This window comes from Macaca fascicularis, chromosome 19 (assembly GCF_037993035.2).
Source record: "Macaca fascicularis isolate 582-1 chromosome 19, T2T-MFA8v1.1".
Taxonomy (NCBI): domain Eukaryota; kingdom Metazoa; phylum Chordata; class Mammalia; order Primates; family Cercopithecidae; genus Macaca; species Macaca fascicularis.
Window position 1 is genome coordinate 41,426,993 of NC_088393.1, and position 17,392 is coordinate 41,444,384.

General features: G+C 45.2%; 1 long non-coding RNA gene and 1 pseudogene across 1 annotated transcript; one reads left to right on the forward strand and one right to left on the reverse strand.

The window, feature by feature from the left end:
* The first annotated feature begins 590 nt into the window (after positions 1–590).
* Positions 591–1,035, forward strand: LOC102136302 (coiled-coil-helix-coiled-coil-helix domain-containing protein 2 pseudogene; annotated as a pseudogene).
* A 7,164-nt stretch (positions 1,036–8,199) lies between these two features.
* On the reverse strand, positions 8,200–16,616 carry LOC135968591 (uncharacterized). Its single transcript, XR_010583497.1, has 3 exons — positions 16,149–16,616; positions 12,372–12,512; positions 8,200–9,171 (listed from the first exon to the last, which is right to left on the reverse strand). It is a non-coding gene; the product is annotated as an uncharacterized lncRNA (long non-coding RNA).
* Between the last annotated feature and the right edge of the window lie 776 nt (positions 16,617–17,392).

A 17,392-nucleotide genomic window follows, 5' to 3' on the forward strand; every position in this document is an offset into this window, starting at 1 on the left:
CCCAGCAGCATCCAAAGCCAGAAGACAACACCAAAATGTCCTCCATGTGCAGAAGGAAAGAATGTGTGCACATATGTGCATATGTTTCTGATATAATGCTCATTTAAAGCTAATGGTGGAATGTTTCTGATATAATGCTCATTTAAAGCTAATGGTGGCCAGGCGCAGTGGCTCGCGCCTGTAATCTCAGCACTTTGGGAGCCAAGGCGGGCAGATCATCTGAGGTCAGGAGTTCAAGACCAGCCTGACCAACATGGCGAAACCCCATCTCTACTAAAAATTCAAAAAAATTAGCTGGGCGTAGTGGTGCACACCTGTAATCCCAGCTACTTGGGAGGCTGAGGCAGAAGATCACTTGAATCTGGGAGGCAGAGGTTGCAGTGATCTGAGATCGAGCCACTGCACTCCAGCCTGGGCAATAAAAATAAAAACAGAGCTAATGGTGGTTTTTTTCTAGGTGGTGGGATTTGGGAAGGATTATAAATTTTCTAAATTTTATCACTGCAGTTTTCTGCATTGTTCGAGTTCTTTAAAATGAACAAAACGGCTTGTTTTCACACATCCAAATGCTGAGCCGCCACGCACCTAGGATGCCCCATGGAAGCCGAAGCCGCACCTCCCACATGGCCCCTCTGGCCAGCCAGGCACCTCAGATGAGAGCTGCACCCAGGCCAGCACCAGCAGCTTAGCTGCCAATAGTGGCACCCACCTCTGCAGTTGGCTCTCCTGCTGCTGTGCCACAGCAGGCAGGTCTGAGGGCCCAGATGGCAACCACTGCAGCTGACTTGGCTGTGGGCTCTGCTGTGGGACACACACTGGGCCATGCCATCACCAGGGGCTTCAGTGGAGGAAGTAATGCTGAGCCTGTAAGGCCTGACATCACTTACCGGTAGCCTCAGGGAACCCAGTCGGCACAGCGGTCTTGCTCTGTGAGACCAGTTTTTGGAGGATGCTCAGAACCAGGGTGACAGAAAGCTCTGTGAGGGTTCCAGTGAGGTGCTGAAACACTGCAGACTTGCAAACAGATTGGCCTGATCAAGAAGGTCAAATTGGAGTAATGAAAAATCAGCTCTCGGCCAGGCGCGGTGGCTCAAGCCTGTAATCCCAGCACTTTGGGAGGCCGAGACGGGCGGATCACGAGGTCAGGAGATCGAGACCATCCTGGCTAATATGGTGAAACCCCGTCTCTACTAAAAATACAAAAAACTAGCCGGGCGAGGTGGTGGGCGCCTGTAGTCCCAGCTACTCGGGAGGCTGAGGCAGGAGAATGGCGTAAACCCGGGAGGCGGAGCTTGCAGTGAGCTGAGATCCGGCCACTGCACTCCAGCCTGGGCCACAAAGCGAGACTCCGTCCCAAAAAAAAAAAAAGAAAGAAAAATCAGCTCTCACAACCAAGTTAATTTAGCATAAAAATATAATTGGTAGTGAAGGTATAAAGTGTAACCATCAGTTAAACCTCTCCTTGTCATTCATAGCTTCCTCGCTTTAGAATTGAAATGGAAGAGGGTGTTCTTACTGTGTAGAATTTCATTAAGGTCATGTAGAATTTGGGGCCAGGCAAATGTTTGTGTAGCCTCCTTAAACTAGCTGTTATGATTTTATTCTTTGTGAGTTAATTAGAATAAAGTCATTTTCTTCCAAAAATAAAAATGAAAATGAAATGAACTAACTGAAAAATGTAATATCATTGTCATCAAACCAACAGTGATTTTTCTTTAAAAAAAAAAAAAAAAGATTTAAAGTAAATATGCAAAAATGTTAGCGGCTGGCTGGGTGAGGTGGCTCGTGCCTGTAATCCCAGCACTTTGGGAGGCCGAAGAGGGTGGATCACCTGAGGTCAGGAGTTCAAGACCAGCCTGGCCCAAAACAGCAAAAGCCTGTCTCTACTAAAAATACAAAAAATTAGCCAGGAGTGGTGGTGGGTGCCTGTAATCCCAGCTTCTTGAGAAGTTGAGACAGGAGAATTGCTTAATCCCGGGAGGCGGAGGTTGCAGTGAGCCGAGATCATGCCATTGCACACCAACCTGGGTGACACAGCGAGACAACCGTCTCAGAAAAAAAAAAAAAAAAAGAAAGAAAGTTAGCAGTGATTGGTTCTCAGTGATAGGAATGTGGATGATTGTTGTTTTCTTTTTTCTTTTTTTTTGAGATGGAGTCTCGCTCTGTCACCAGACTAGAGTGCAGTGGTGGGATCTCGGCTCACTGCAACCTCTGCCTCCTGAGTTCAAGTGATTTTCCTGCCTCAGCCTCCCAAGCAGCTAGAACTACAGGCATGTGCCACCAAGCCCTGCTAATTTTTGTATTTTTAGTAAAGACAGGGTTTCACCATGTTGGCCAGGCTGGTCCCAAACTCCTGACCTCGCTATCCTCCTGCCTCACCCTCCCAAAGTGCTGGGATTTACAGGCGTGAGCCACCGTGCCTAGCCAAAAAAAATTTTTTTCATCACAAGAAAGAAAACACTTGAAGTTGGGCTACAGAGGAAAGACTTCAGGGAAGACAGAAGATGAAGCTGAATACGGCCGTGAAAAATGAATAGGATTCATAAAAGCACAAAGAATGAGAAAGGTCGCAAAAGCTCAAGTAGACTAGTTTTCCTGAAGAAACTACGGTTTAGTGAATAATTAGAAGGAAGCCTCAACACAGAATGAGGTCAACTCAAGGAGGACCATTAATGCCAGGATGAGAAGTCTGAGATTTATTTTATGGGCCATGAGAGCCACTTGAAAAGATTTAATGCAGGTCTTTCACATGATTAATGCGGTATTTTAGGAAGACCACACTGGCATAGTATGAGCCCAGATGTGGGCAGGCTGTCACTAAACCCCTCAGTCTCCCTCTAGGATGCCTTTTCTAAAAATAAAAAAACTAAAAAATAATAACATAAACTTTGGGAACAGAGTTATCCTCCAACAACAGCTGCTGGATGAACATCTCCATGACATTCACTGCTGCACATTCCTTGTTTAATTGGAAGAGACCACAGATGACCAAATCATAGGGTGACACATTCAAGCCCTGCTTTGTGATGAAACTAAACAAGACAGGGCTTACTCAGGGTAACCACAGGACAAGCAGGAGGAACTTTCCACTCTGCTCCCTGTTTCCTACATCCAGACAAACTGCCAGCATCTCTAGTCCACCTCATTTTGTTCTAGTCAAGTCCATTTTTGTTGTTGTTGTTGTTGTTGTTGAGATGGAGTCTCACTCTGTCACCTAGACTGGAGTGCGGTGGCGCGATCTCAGCTCACTGCAACCTCCGCCTCCTGAGTTCACGACATTCTCCTGCCTCAACCTCCTGAGTAGCTGGGACTACAGGTGCCACCACCACGCCCGGCTAATTTTTTGTATTTTTAGTAGAGACGGGGTTTCACTGTGTTAGCCAGGATGGCCTCGATCTCCTGACCTCGTGATCCACCCGCCTTGGCCTCCCAAAGTGCTGGGATTATAGGCATGAGCCACTGCGACCGGGCCTTTTTTTTTTTTTTTTTTTTTTTTTTTTTTTTTTAAGAAAGAGAGAGACAAGGTCTGACTCTGTTGCCTAGACTGGAGTGCAGTGGCGAGATCTTAGCTCACTGCCAGCCTCTACCTCCTGGGTGCAAGCAATCCTCCAGCCTCATCCTCCTGAGTAGCTGCCTCCCTAGTAGTGTACCACCATGCCCTGCTAAGTTTTTAATTTTCTTGTAGAGATGTTGCCGAAGCTGGCTTTGAACTCCTGGGTTTAAGCAATCCTCCCACCTTAGTCTCTGTAATCCCAGCGTGCTGGGATCACAGGCATGAGCCACCACACCCTGCCTAATTTGTTAAATTTTTTATGAGCTCTGTGAGCATAATGTAAATATCCCAATGCTCGTCCTTATCCTCTCCATGTACCTGCCATCGGTGTTCATGCTATTAGGTCCTAGGACTTTGGGGCTTCCTACCCTTTTGCTTTGCCTCTCTTTGCCTGTGGTATCTATGGTCATCTCTGCAGATTGGACACAATCAATTATATTAGTCCGTTCTCATGCTGCTTTGAAGAAATACCCGAGACGAGGTCATTTATAAAGAAACGACGCACAGTTTAATTGACTCACAGTTCTGCATGGCTGAGGAAGCCTCAAGAAACTTACAATCATGGAGGAAGGTGCCTTTTCATAGCGCTGCAGGAGAGAGAATGAGAGCAAGCAGGGAAAACGCCAGTTGCTTATAAAACCATCAGATCGGCCGGGTACGGTGCCTCATGCCTGTAATCCCAGCACTTTGGGAGGCCAAGGCGGGCAGATCACAAGGTCAAGAGATCAAGACTATCCTGGCCAACATGGTGAAACCCCATCTCTACTAAAAGTACAAAAATTAGCTGGGCATGGTGGTGCACACCTGTAGTCCCACCTACTCGGGAGGGTGAGGCAGGAGAATTGCTTGGACCTAGAAAGCGGAGGTTGCAGTGAGCCGAGATTGCACCACTGCACTCCAGCCTGGCAACAGAGCAAGACTCCATCTCAAAAAAAAAAAAAAAAAAAAAAATCAGATCTCGTGAGATTCACTCATTATCCCAAGAACAGTATGGGGGAAACCATCCCCATGATCCAATTACCTCCACCTAGTCCCACCTTTGACATGTGGGTGGGATGTTTGCAATTCAGTGTGAGATTTGGGTGGGGACACAGGGCCAAACTATATCACCAGTTATTGGCATCTTGGCCTGTACTCGTTACCTTTTAGGGCTTTGTGTCCTGGGGCAGATGCCACAGAAAGACTGCTGAAATGCTTATTTTTACCCCTCAAAACACTGTAAACACAGGAGTGAGGCTGTGCAGACTCTTCTATTCTCCACCAAAGTGTTCTACACATCATCATCTTGGGAAAGAAGCTTAATTCACACAGGCTCTCATTCTGTGCTTGGCATAAAATATACCCAGCAGCAGAAAACCAGGAGACTAACACTCAGTCTCAGAATTCTCTTCGTTTGGTTAAACACTCTGAAAGATGTAACAGGGCATGATATATCTTCCAGATCAAATATTATCAAGATCTCTTAATATCCCAAATAAAATACTTTGGAAGGAAAGAAACTAATATTTGTAAGGCGTATCTTGTGTATCAGACCTTCTTCTAAGCAGTTTCCATATATTGCTTATTTAATCTTCAAAACAACCCTTTAGATGGGTATTTTTGTTTGTTGGTTGGTTTTTATTTGAGACAGGGTGTTACTCTGTCACCCAGGCTGGAATGTAATGATGCCATCATAGCTCACTGTAGCCTCAACCTCCCAACCTCCCCAGCCCAAGTCATCCTCCCAGCTCAGCCTCCCAAGCAGCTGGAATGACAGGTATGAGCCACCAATCAGGCTATTTTTTAAATTTTTTGTAGAGATACTGCCCAGAGTGGTCTCAGACTCCTAGGCTCAAGCAATCCTCCCACCTCAGCCTCCCAGAGTGCTAGGATTATAGGCATGGCACTGGCCTCCAATCTAATTTGATTATTTCGACAAAAGCAATACTGTGGAAAACCAACTAGCAGTAACTGCTAAAATTAAACATATACATACCTTATGACCCAGAAATTTTACTTCTGCCGGGGCCTAGTGGTGCATGCCTGTAATTCTAGCACTTTGGGAGGCTGAAGTGGGAGGATCACTTGAGCCCAGGAGCTGGAGGCTACGTTTTGAGCTATGATCACACCACTGCACTCTAGCCTGGGCAGCAGAGTAAGACCCTGTCTCAAAAAAAATGTTTTTAATGTAAAAAGATTGTGTGAAATCTTTGGGATTTGCTCATGCACTCACACATTACATTTTATGGGGTTCACACAAATTAAACTGAGTACTAGTACAATTATTTGATAAAAATCTATTTTATTGGCCAGGCACGGTGGCTCAAGCCCATAATCTCAGCACTTTGGGAGGCTGAAGCAGGCAGATAACCTGAGGTCAGGAGTTCGACCCAGCCTGGCCAACACGGTGAAACCCTGTCTCTGCTAAAAAATACAAAATTATCTGGGTGTGGTGGGCGCCTGTAATCCCAGCTACTCAGGAGGCTGAGGCAGGAGAATCCCTTAAATCCGGGAGGCGGAGGTTGAGCCAAGATCGCGCCACTGCACTCCAGCCTAGGCAACAAGAGTGTAACTCTGTCTAATATATATATATATATATTTTTATTTGTTTTGCATCAAGAAAAAAATACGAAAATATACCTTTATTGTAGCAATCTAATGCAGGTGTCCTTTAAAACTATCTTTCATTTCCAGATGGGACTTGGGAATTTCTTTGTTTTATTTTTTACATAGGTTATCTTTCACAAACTCGGGGAGGAACAACTGTTTTTTAACCAAAAACTACTCACCCAGGAAGAAGCAAACTGCCCTAGTGCTGCATCTATTTTGCAATAATGCCCCTGAAGCGCGCACGACGGTGCAGGGTAGGCGTCCCGCTCCTGACGGGACTCTGGGCACGGTCCTAAATTTGCAAAAGGACCCAGGGAGGATCAACCCACTCGACACTGGCAATGCCCCCACCTTCTCCGGCTGCAAACTGAACCCAGCAGTCGAGCCTCCCCTCGGAGGCGGGGCGAGGGGGTGTGACCGCGGCTGGGGCAGGGCTAGGTGCCGGGCCGCGCCCACCGAACCTAGGGCCGGGGTCCCCCGCCCACCTCACTGCGCCTGCGCCCGAGGGCGCGGGGCAGGCTGGGAAGTCCTGTTACGGTGGTGGTTGGCGGCTCGGTGGATCACCTGTTGGGCTGCTCGCACGTTTGTCGCGGCTCCTGGATGCCTCCTTGGCCGTCTCGCCTGTTCCGGCCCTCTCATCCACCCAGCCTTCCCGGCCCCTGCCCCTGCCCCGGACCCTCCTGCGCGCCCCTCCAGCTGCCTGTGTGCTACCCCAGCAACCGGCCCGGGGTCTCACCGGCGCCGTCAGGTCCTCGGGAACGTGCTTCAGGTCACAGATCCAAGAAGAGCTAGGGGCTGGAATTGAGTCGGGCTGCCTGCCACCATTCCACCTTGCGTGTCACACCTGGCCGAATGCCCTGTGCTTCGCCTAAATTCGCCTGAATGTTCACTATTTCTTTTTATTTTATTTCTTTCTTTTTTTTTCCCCCTTAATGCAAAGTCTTAGTAGCCCAGGCTGGAGTAGAGTGGCGTGATCAGAGCTAGCTCACTGGAGCTTTGAACTCCTGGGGCTCAAGTCATCCTCCCGCCTCAGACTCCCAAATAGCTGAGACTACAGGCGCAGGCCACCACACCCGGCTAATTATGACATGTTTTGTCGAGGGGGCGGTCTCACTATGTTGGCACAGGCTGGTCTCCAACTCCTGGGCTCAAAAGATCTCTCACCTCGGCCTGTAAAAGTGCTGAGATTACCGGCGTGAGCCACCGTAGTCGGCCTGTTCACTATTTCTTCTTTCTGTCTGTCTGTCTGTCTGTCTGTCTTTTCTTGGAGGCAGAGTCTCGCTCTGTTGCCCAGGCTGGAATGCAGTGGCGCAGTCTCGGCACACTGCAACCTCTGCCTCCCGGGTTCAAGTGATTCTCCTCAGGTGGGATTACAGGTGCCTGCCACCACGCCTGTCTAATTTTTGTACTTTTAGTAGAAACAAGAGTTTTGCCATAATGGCCAGACTGGGCTTGAACTCCTGACCTCAAGTGATTCACCCTCCTCGGCCTCCCTAAGTGCTGGGATTACAGGTGTGAGCCACTGCACCCGGCCTATTCACTATTTCTTAATCCCTGCCAGGGCGGTATTATCTTTGCAGCTGAGAGTTCTAAGTGACTTGACAAAGGACACCAGTGCAACTTCAATAGCAAAGCCTGGACCATTTCCACCACCACGTGTGTGGCCTCTGTGTTCTTTCCCACACCTTTGAAAATTTTAAACAGCCTTATTGAAGTGCTGGTGTAAAGCCTGTACATATTTAAAGCATACAGTTTGCCTTTTACATATGTGTGTATACATCCCTGAAACCACTACCACAATCAAGAGAATGAACATATCCATCACCCCAAAAATTTCCTTCTACCCGTTTATAACCCTTCCTCCCAGTCACAGCTTGCCATATCGGTTCCTCAGATAACCGTGAATCTGCTTTTGGTCACTGTGGATTAGTTTGCATCCTATAGAATTGTATGTTAAGGAATCATATACTATCTGCTTTTTCTCAGGGTAGAGGACAGTTACCGAGGCCAAGAGGTCCCTTCGTGATGAGCATAGAGGCCAATACTATGGCATGAGGTTTTGAGAAAAGGAAAGCTTTATTGCCTGTTGACCAGCAAGGAGACAGGAGGCCAGATCAAGTCTATCTCGCCATGCTAGCCTTAAGGCAGAACATTTAGTAAGAAGGTTTAGGGGATGAGTTAGGAATTCACAGGTGGAAAGAAAGGGGAGGTCTGGGAAGTCCTTGGGCATGCACAGTTGCCTCTGGATGGGTTGCATGTGCAAATCCAGGATGCGAGAGTTAGTATGGAACATGCTGTGGAAGTTCAGCCTGTGATGTTAGCAGCCTCTTTCTGCAGACTCCAGTTGGCCACATTGGTTCCAACTGATTTCAGCCAGTTTCATTCCCTTATAATTAAAGGGAGTTCCCGCAACATGTTTCTTTTCGTATCTGCCATCATGTAAGCTCCAAGAATTCCTGGCCAGGTGCAATGGCTCAAGCCTGTAATCCCAGCACTTTGGGAGGCTGAGGCAGGTGGATCACCTGCCTCGATCAGGAGTTTGAGACCAGCTGACCAACATGGTGAAATCCATTGTCTCTACTAACAATACAAAGATTAGCTGGGCATAGTGGCAAGCGCCTATAATCCCACCTGCTCCGGAGGCTGAGGCAGGAGAATTTCTTGAACCCGGGAGAAGGTTGCAGTGAACTGAGATCACACCACTGCACTCCAGCCTAGGGGACGGAGCAAAATTCTGTCTCAAAAAAAAAACCTGTTAGTCGCCCGTTTCTTTAACCCTTTGGGGCACGGTTTGACTTCTGAGTTCTTTGCTTGCAAAATAATTAGACATCCTGTTATCAAGAAAGTATGGCCAGATAAAACTGGTCTGGAAGTTACACAGTCAAGCTTAATTAACTATTTTGAAATTCATCCATGTTGCTGAGTAGATCAGTAGTTCATTTTTTGTCATTGCTGAGTAGAATTCCATTGTATTGATATACTGCAATTTTTGAAATCCATTCCTCCGTTGTTCACTTTTCAGTTTCTGGCTGTAACAAACAAAGCTTCTATCAACATGGGTGTGCCAGTCTTTGTATGAATGCACGCCTTTATTTGGATTAATAGCTAGCAGTGAAATGGTTGTGTCAAACAGTAGGTGTATGTTCAACTTTTTAAGAAACTGCCAAACTGTTTTTCAGATGAGATCAGGTGTGTTTAGGGTGATATGGCCGTAGACCCAAACTATTTTTCAAAATGGTTGTTCCAGACTGGGCGTGGTGGCCCATGCCTGTAATCTCAGCACCTTGGAGGGCCAAGGTGGGTAGATCACCTGAGGTCAGGAGTTGAAGACCAGCCTGGCCAACAGGGCAAAACCCCATCTCTACTAAAAGTACAAAAATTAGCTGGGCATGATGTCAGGCGCCTGTAATCCCAGCTACTCAGGAGGCTGAGGCAGGAGAATCGCTTGAACCAGGAGGAGGAGGTTGCGGTGAGCTGAGATTATGCCACTGCACTCCAGCCTGGGCGACGGAGTGAGACTCATCTCAAAAAAAAAAAAAGAAAAACACAAAGTGGTTGTTCCATTTCACATTCCCACCAGAAGTGAATGAGAGTTCTAGATCCATATGTCCAACACTTGTTAGACATTCTAAAAGTATGTAGTGGTATCTTGCTGTAGGTTTTTTACTTATCTAATGACATTAAGCATCCTTGACTCGGTATGGTGGCACACACTTGTAATCCCAGTACTTTGGGAGGCAGAGGCGAGAGGATTGCTCGAGCTCAGAAGTTCGAGACCAGCCTGGGCAACATGGCGAAGCCACTTCTCTATTTTTTTTTTTTTTTAATACAAAAAAATTTATACCAAGCACTTTGGGATGCCAAAGTGGGCAGATGGTTTGAGCCCAGGAGTTCAAGACCAACCTGGGCAACATGTCAAAACCCCATCTCTACAAAAGTAATACAAAAATTAGCTGGGTGTGGTGGTCTGAGCCCATAGTCCCAGCTACTGGGGAGACTGAAATAGGAGGATTACTTGAGCCCAGGAGGTGGAGGTTGCAGTAAGCCAAGATCGCACGACTGCACTCTAGTCTGGGTGACACAGTGAGACCGTGTCTCAAAAAATATATACATATAAAATTTTTAAAAGACATTAAACATCCTTTCATGAGCTTATTTGCCATTCATATATATTTTTTGGTGAAATATGAATTCAAATATTTTGCCCATTTTTTTTTTTTTTTGGAGACGGAGTCTCGCTCTGTCGCCCAGGCTGGAGTGCAGTGGTGCAATCACGGCCCACTGCAGTCTCAACCTCCCAGTCTCAATCGATCCTCCCACCTCAACCTCCTGAGTAACTGAGAATACAGGTGCAAGCCACCACACCCAGCTAATTTTTGTACTTTTTGTAGAGACAGGGTTTCGCCACGTTACCCAAGCTGGTCTCAAACTCCTGGGTTCAAGCAATCTGCCTGCCTCAGCCTCCCAAAATGCTGGGATTACAGGTGTGAACCACTGCACCCGGCCCTTATAAATATGGCCTTCATAAATAATATCCTTTTATTCTCTTAAAAGCATATTTCAAAAGCATTCTTAATTTTGATAAAGTTTAATTTGTCAAATTTTTTTGAGACGGAATCTCGCTCTTTCTCCCAGGCTGGAGTGCAGTGGTGTGATCTGGGCTCACTGCAGCCTTCACCACCCGGGTTCCAGTGATTCTCCTGCCTCAGCCTCTCAAGTAGCAGGGATTACAGGCACGCACTGCCGCGCCTAGCTAATTTTTGTAATTTTTTTAGAGACAGGGTTTCAACATGTTGGCCAGGCTAGTCTCGAACTCCTAACCTCAGGCAATGCATCCACCACGGCTTCCCAAAGTGATTTGTCAATATTTTAATTTGTAGCTTGTGCCTTTAGTGTCCTATCTAACAAATATTTGCCTAACCCAAAGATTTTCTCCTGTATTATATTTTTCTCTTGAACTTTTATAGTTCTAAATTTTAGAATTACATCCATGATCTACTATGTTAATTTTTATATATAGTGTGAGATATGGGTCAAAGTTAACTTTTTGCATATAGATATCCAATTATTTCAGCCATTTGTTGAAAAGATTATTTTTTTTCTGAATTACCTTTGCCACTTTGTTGAAAATTAATTGATCACATAAATGTGAGTTTATTATGAAATCTCCATTCTGCTCATTAACCTATTTATGTGTCTTGACACTGATGGCACATGGTCTTGATTATCATAGCTTTATAGTAAGTCTTGAAATCAGATAGGTTTTGTTTGTTTGTTTGTTTTTGAGATGGAGTTTCGCTCTTGTTGCCCAGGCTGGAGTGCAATGGCGCAATCTTGGCTCACTGCTACCTCTGCCTCCCAGGTTCAAGCGATTCTCCTGCCTCAGCCTCCCAAGTAGCTGGGATTACAGGCACACACCACCACGCCCAGCTAATTTTTTGTATTTTTAGTAGAGACGGGGTTTCACCATGTTGGCCAGGCTGGTCTTGAACTCCTGAGTTCAGGTGATCTGCCCGCCTAGGCCTCCCAAAGTGCTGAGATTACAGGCGTGAGCCACTGCACCCAGCCGAGATCAGACAGTTTTAATCTTCCAACTATTTTTTTCTCAAAGTTGTTTTGGCTACTCCATGTCCTTTGCATTTCTAAATGAATCTTAGAATCAGCTTATCTAGTTCAACAAAAAGAGCCTACTGGGATTTGACCGAAATTCCAGTGAATCTGAAGATCAATATAGGAAAATTAACACCTTAAAAATATGGTCTTTCAAACTCTATGGATGTGGTATATATTTCCATTTACTTAGATATCCTGTAATTTCTCTCAGAAATGTTTTGTACTTTTCATGAGCAGGCCTTGTACATCTTTGGTCAGATTCATTCCTAAGTATATCATACTTTTGTGCTCTTTTAAATTGTTTTTTTGTGTGTGTGTTTTAGAAACAGAGTCTCATCTGTCACCTGGCTGGAGTGCAGTGGCATGATCATAGCTCACTGACACCTCAAACTCCCGGCCACAAGCAATCCTCCTGCCTCAGCCTCCCAGAGTGATGGGATTACAGGCATGAGCCACTGTGTCCAGACTATTTTTAATTTTTTAATTTAAAACTTATTTAAATTTTTTAATTTAATTAAAATATATTTTAAATTTTTAGTTTTTTGCCAATATATAGAAACATAATTGATTTTTTTTTGTCTGTTGATCTTGTATCCTAAACATTTGCTAAACTCACTTATTAGAGTAGCTTTTTATACATTCTATAGGATGTTCCATGTAGACAATCACGTCAGCTGTGAATAAAGACCATTCTCTTCTTCCTTTCCGGTCTGGATGCCTTTTATTTCTTTTTCTTGCCTATTGCACTGGTTTGAACCTGCAATACAATTCAATGGAGGGATGGGTGGTCTTTTCACTAAATGAGTGTGGGTCAATTAGATATTCATATAAAAAAGTGAATCTTATAAACCAAATAGTATCTGAGACAGGTCTCCATCAATTTAGAAGTTTATTTTTCCAAGGACCTGAGAGAGGTCTGTGCATTTCTCCAAAGATGACTTTAAAGCCTTCAGTATTTAAAGGGAAAAAGCAGGCGGGAGGGAATGGTTACATTACTAAATCCACATGTTGCAAAAGAAAAAGAGCGCATAGGGGAGTGAACAGTCAATCATGTTATTAGTCTCCTGCTCAGTAAATCAGCACTTTACATAAGATAAGGTGAACATAGCATAACTACCTGTGGAGATCTTCAACCTTTTATCCACAGCTCTCTGCTTAGGAACGAAAGGAAAGTTAGGTTCTTGCCTGATTCAGCTTTCAGCTTAATTTTTTCTCCTTTTTGCATAGTGAATTTTTTTTTCTGTGTACTCTCACAGAATGGAATGGCATAGTGAATTGGGGTCCCGAGTTTCTATTTTTCTTTCACAACCTTTACCCCTACCTAACACCAAACACAAAATTTAATTTGAGAAGCATCATCGACCTCAATGTGAAAGGCAAACCAAGAACACTATTAAAGAAAATATAACAGATCATGTTAATGTGTAAGCATAGGCAAAGGTTCCTTAAACAGGATGCAGATGCCAGTAACCATGAAAGATCAATAATTTATAGAATAACTTTCAGTTGTACATTAATTAGTAAAATGTGTGTACCTCAAAAAACACCATTAAGAAGGTGAAAAGGTAAGTGACAGGCCAGGAGAACATATTGTAAAACATGTATCAAAGAGCCCTAGAAATTGATAAGAAAAAGACTGACAACCAATTTTTCTTTTTTTCTTTTCTTTTCTTTTTTTTTGAGACAGAGTCTCACTCTGTCACCCAGGCTGGAGTGCAGTGGCACAATCTTGGCTCACTGCAACCTCTGTCTCCTGGGTTCAAGCGATTCTCCTGCCTCAGCCTCCCAAGTAGCTGGGACTACAGGCTCGTGCCACGACGCCCGGCTAATTTTTTGTATTTTTAGTAGAAACAGGTTTTACCTTGTTAGCCAGGATGATCTCAATCTCCTGACCTCGTGGTCTGCCCGCCTCAGCCTCCCAAAGTGCTGGGATTACAGGCATTAGCCAGGCCCAGTTTTTTTAGAGGAGGGGAGGCGCACAGGCTTGCCCTGACCTTCACCAAAGAGGATAGCCACAGGCCAATAAGCAGAAGAAAAGGTGTTTAGCATCATTAGTCCATTTGCAAATTAAAACCAGGACAGAGATGCTGTTGCAGGTCACGTGGACCCCAAAATTGGGGCTTAATCCAAGAAGGTTCTTGGCCTTGCCCAGAAGAGAATTCAAGGGCAAGCTGATGGTGTTAGCAACTTTTCTTGAAGCAGCCGTGAATAACAGCAGCAGAGGGGCCGCTCCTTGCAGAGCAGGGCCACCCACAGGCAGTGTGCCCAGAGGAGCAGCTCAGAGGCAGTGCTGCAGTCACGCGTATACACACTTTTAATTATATGCAAATTAAGGGACAGATTATGCAGAGATTATTAGAAAAAGCGTGGTAACTTCTGGGCCATCAGGTCATTGCCATGGAAAGCGATGGCAATGAGCTGATGACTTCTGAGTGGTGCCATGGCAATGATAAAGTGACAGAGCACACCACTAGGGGTGTCTTATGGAAAGCTGCTTCTACTCAGTCCCTGTTTTAGCTAGTCCTCAATTTGGTCCAGTGTCCAAGTTCCACCTGCGGGGTCGAGTCCTGCTCCCTGTCACAACACCACTACAAACCAACATGCTCAACGCCACTATGATGGAAAACACACGGCATCTACCAAAGCTGAACATACTCTGTGATCTAGCAACTCCATTCTCAGTATAGATCCAACATGAGTGCTGTGTCCACCAAAACACATGTATGATAATGTTCATAGAAGTTTTATTCTTAATAGCTAAAAGCTGGAAACAACTCAAACATCCATCAACAATAGAATGAGTAAATAGATTGTATCCACACAATGGAACACAGTCCTGTGCCACTTAACGATGGGTATACTTTCTGAGGAAGGTGTCATTAGGTGATTTCATTATTATGCAAACCTCATAGTGCACTTACACAAACCTAAATGGCCTGGCCTTTACCCACCTATACTATATGGTATCATCTATTACTCCTACGCCCCTAAATTAATTGTACAGCATGTTACACTGTGGTCAACTGTTACACCGTAGTAGGTATTGGCCAGGTGCAGTGGCTCATGCCTGTAATCCCACTTTGGGAGGACAAGGCAGGTGGATTGCTTGAGGTCAGGCGTTGAAGACCAGCCTGACCAACATGGTGAAACCCTGTCTCTACTAAAAATACAAAAATTAGCTGGGCGTGATGGCGGGCGCCTGTAATCCCAGCTACTCAGGAGGCTGAGGCAGGAAAATCTCCTGAAGCCAGGAGGCAGAGATTGCAGTGAGCCGAGATCTATGCCACTGCACTCCAGCCTGGGCAACAGAGAGACACTCCATCTAAAAAAAAAAAAATTAAGTGTTTGTGTATCTAAACATAGAAAAAGTATAGTAAAAATATAATACAAAATATTTTTCAAAAGGTACATCTGTGCAGGACACTTACCGTGATGGAGCTTGCAGGACTGAAAGTTACTCCAGATGAGTGAGTGAATGAGTGGTGAGTGAACGTGAAGGCCTAAGACATTACTGTACACTACTCTCAACTTTATAAGCACTGTACACTTAGGCAACACCGAATTTATTTTTTAATGTTTTTATTTGTTCCATAATAAATTAATTTTAGCTTTCTGTAACTTTATAAGCTTTTTTAATGTTTGACTTTTGTACTCTTGTAGTAACACAGCTTAACATATTGTACAGCTGCAAAAAAAGTTTTCTTTATATCCTTATTCCATGAATTTTTTCTATTTTTATTTTTATTTATTTATTTTTTTTTGAGACGGAGTCTCGCTCTGTCGCCCAGACTGGAGTGCAGTGGCCAGATCTCAGCTCACTGCAAGCTCAGCCTCCTGGGTTTACACCATTCTCCTGCCTCAGCCTCCCAAGGAGCTGGGACTACAGGCGCCCGCCACCGCGCCCGGCTAGTTTTTTGTATTTTTTTAGTAGAGACGGGGTTTCACCGTGTTAGCCAGGATGGTCTCGATCTCCTGACCTCGTGATCTGCCCATCTCGGCCTCCCAAAGTGCTGGGATTACAGGCTTAAGCCACTGCGCCCGGCCTTTTTTTTACTTTTTAAACTTTTTTGTTAAAAACTAAAACATAAACACACACATAAGCCCGCGTCTACACAGGGTCAGGATCATCAATATCATTGTCTTCCACCCTAACATCTCAGCCCACTAGAAGGTCTTCAGGGACAATAACATGCATGGAGCTGTCACCTCCTGTGATCATAATAATGCCTTCTGGATACTTCCTAAAGGACCTGCCTCAGGCTGCTCTCCAGTTAACCTTTTTTATATAAGTAGAAGGAGTACATTTGAAAACAACAATTGAAAGTATGAGCCAGGCACAGTGGTTCACACCTGTAATCCCAGCACTTTGGGAGGCCGAGGTTGGGCAGCTCACCTGAGGTCAGGAGTTCGAGACTAGCCTGGCCTACGTGGTGAAACCCCGTTTCTACTGAAAATACAAAACTTTAGCTGGGCGTGGTGGCAGGCACCTGTAATCCCAGCTACTTCGGAGGTTGAGGCAGGAGAACCGCTTGAACCGGGGAGGTGGAGGTTGCAGTGAGCCAAGAGCGTGCCACTGCACTCCAGCCTGGGCAACAAGAGCAAAATTCCATCCAAAAAAAAAAAAAAGGATGATATAGTACATACAAATACAAAATGTTTGTGAAAGAAATCCAAGACTTGAATAAATGAAAAGACATGCCATGTTCATGGACTATAAGACTCAACACAGTAGAGATGACAATCAGCCTGAAAATGATATACAGGTTTAATGCAATTCCAATTGCATTGTTACTGAAGATACTGTTTGCTAGAGGGCATGAAGCTTTTAAGTCGGCGCAGCTCATGCACCTGCTCAATGCAGATCTTGTCTTCTTGTACCTGAGCCCTCTGCTGAGTTAACTGCTACAAAGCTTCCTGCTGCTGGAATGCCTGATTCTGCCTTGCTGGTGTGTGTGATTCCTGCCGTGAGTCCTTCTGAACAGGCCAGTTGAATCAATGTTTTTTGTCTGTTTTTGCTTTTGAGATGGAGTCTCGCTGCGTCACCCAGGCTGGAGTGCAGTGGCAAGATCTTGGCTAACTGCAACTTCCACCTCCTGAGTTCAAGCTATTCTCCTGCCTCACCCTCCCAAGTAGCTGGGACTACAAGTGCACGACATCACACCTGGCTAATTTTTGTTTGTTTGTTTGTTTGTTTTTTTAGTAGAGATGAGGTTTCACCATGTTGGCCAGGCTGGTTTCAAACTCCCGACCTCAAGTGATCCGCCCACCTCGGCCTCCCACAGTTCTGGAATTACAGGTGTGAGCCGCTGCACCCGGCCCGTGAATCAGTGTTTAGTTGAATATAAGAAGACCCCGGTGGGCATTGCAGAGTGGTGGCAACAGTAAACTAGACTTTCAGTCCCTACATTTCATTTGGCCAAGGAACTATGAGATGACAGGGATAAGGAAGGAAATGTAGACGAGGCTTTGAATGCCTAGGTAACAGCGTCCATCTACCCAGCTCCTGGCATGGAAAGCTCTCCAGCCCATGATGGGGAGCAGATGTGGGTTGAAATGAAACCAAATTCATATTAAGAGGAGAAACTGCTCAGTGTTCATGAAGAGGATCCAGGTAGAAACCTACCTGTGGCCGGGCTG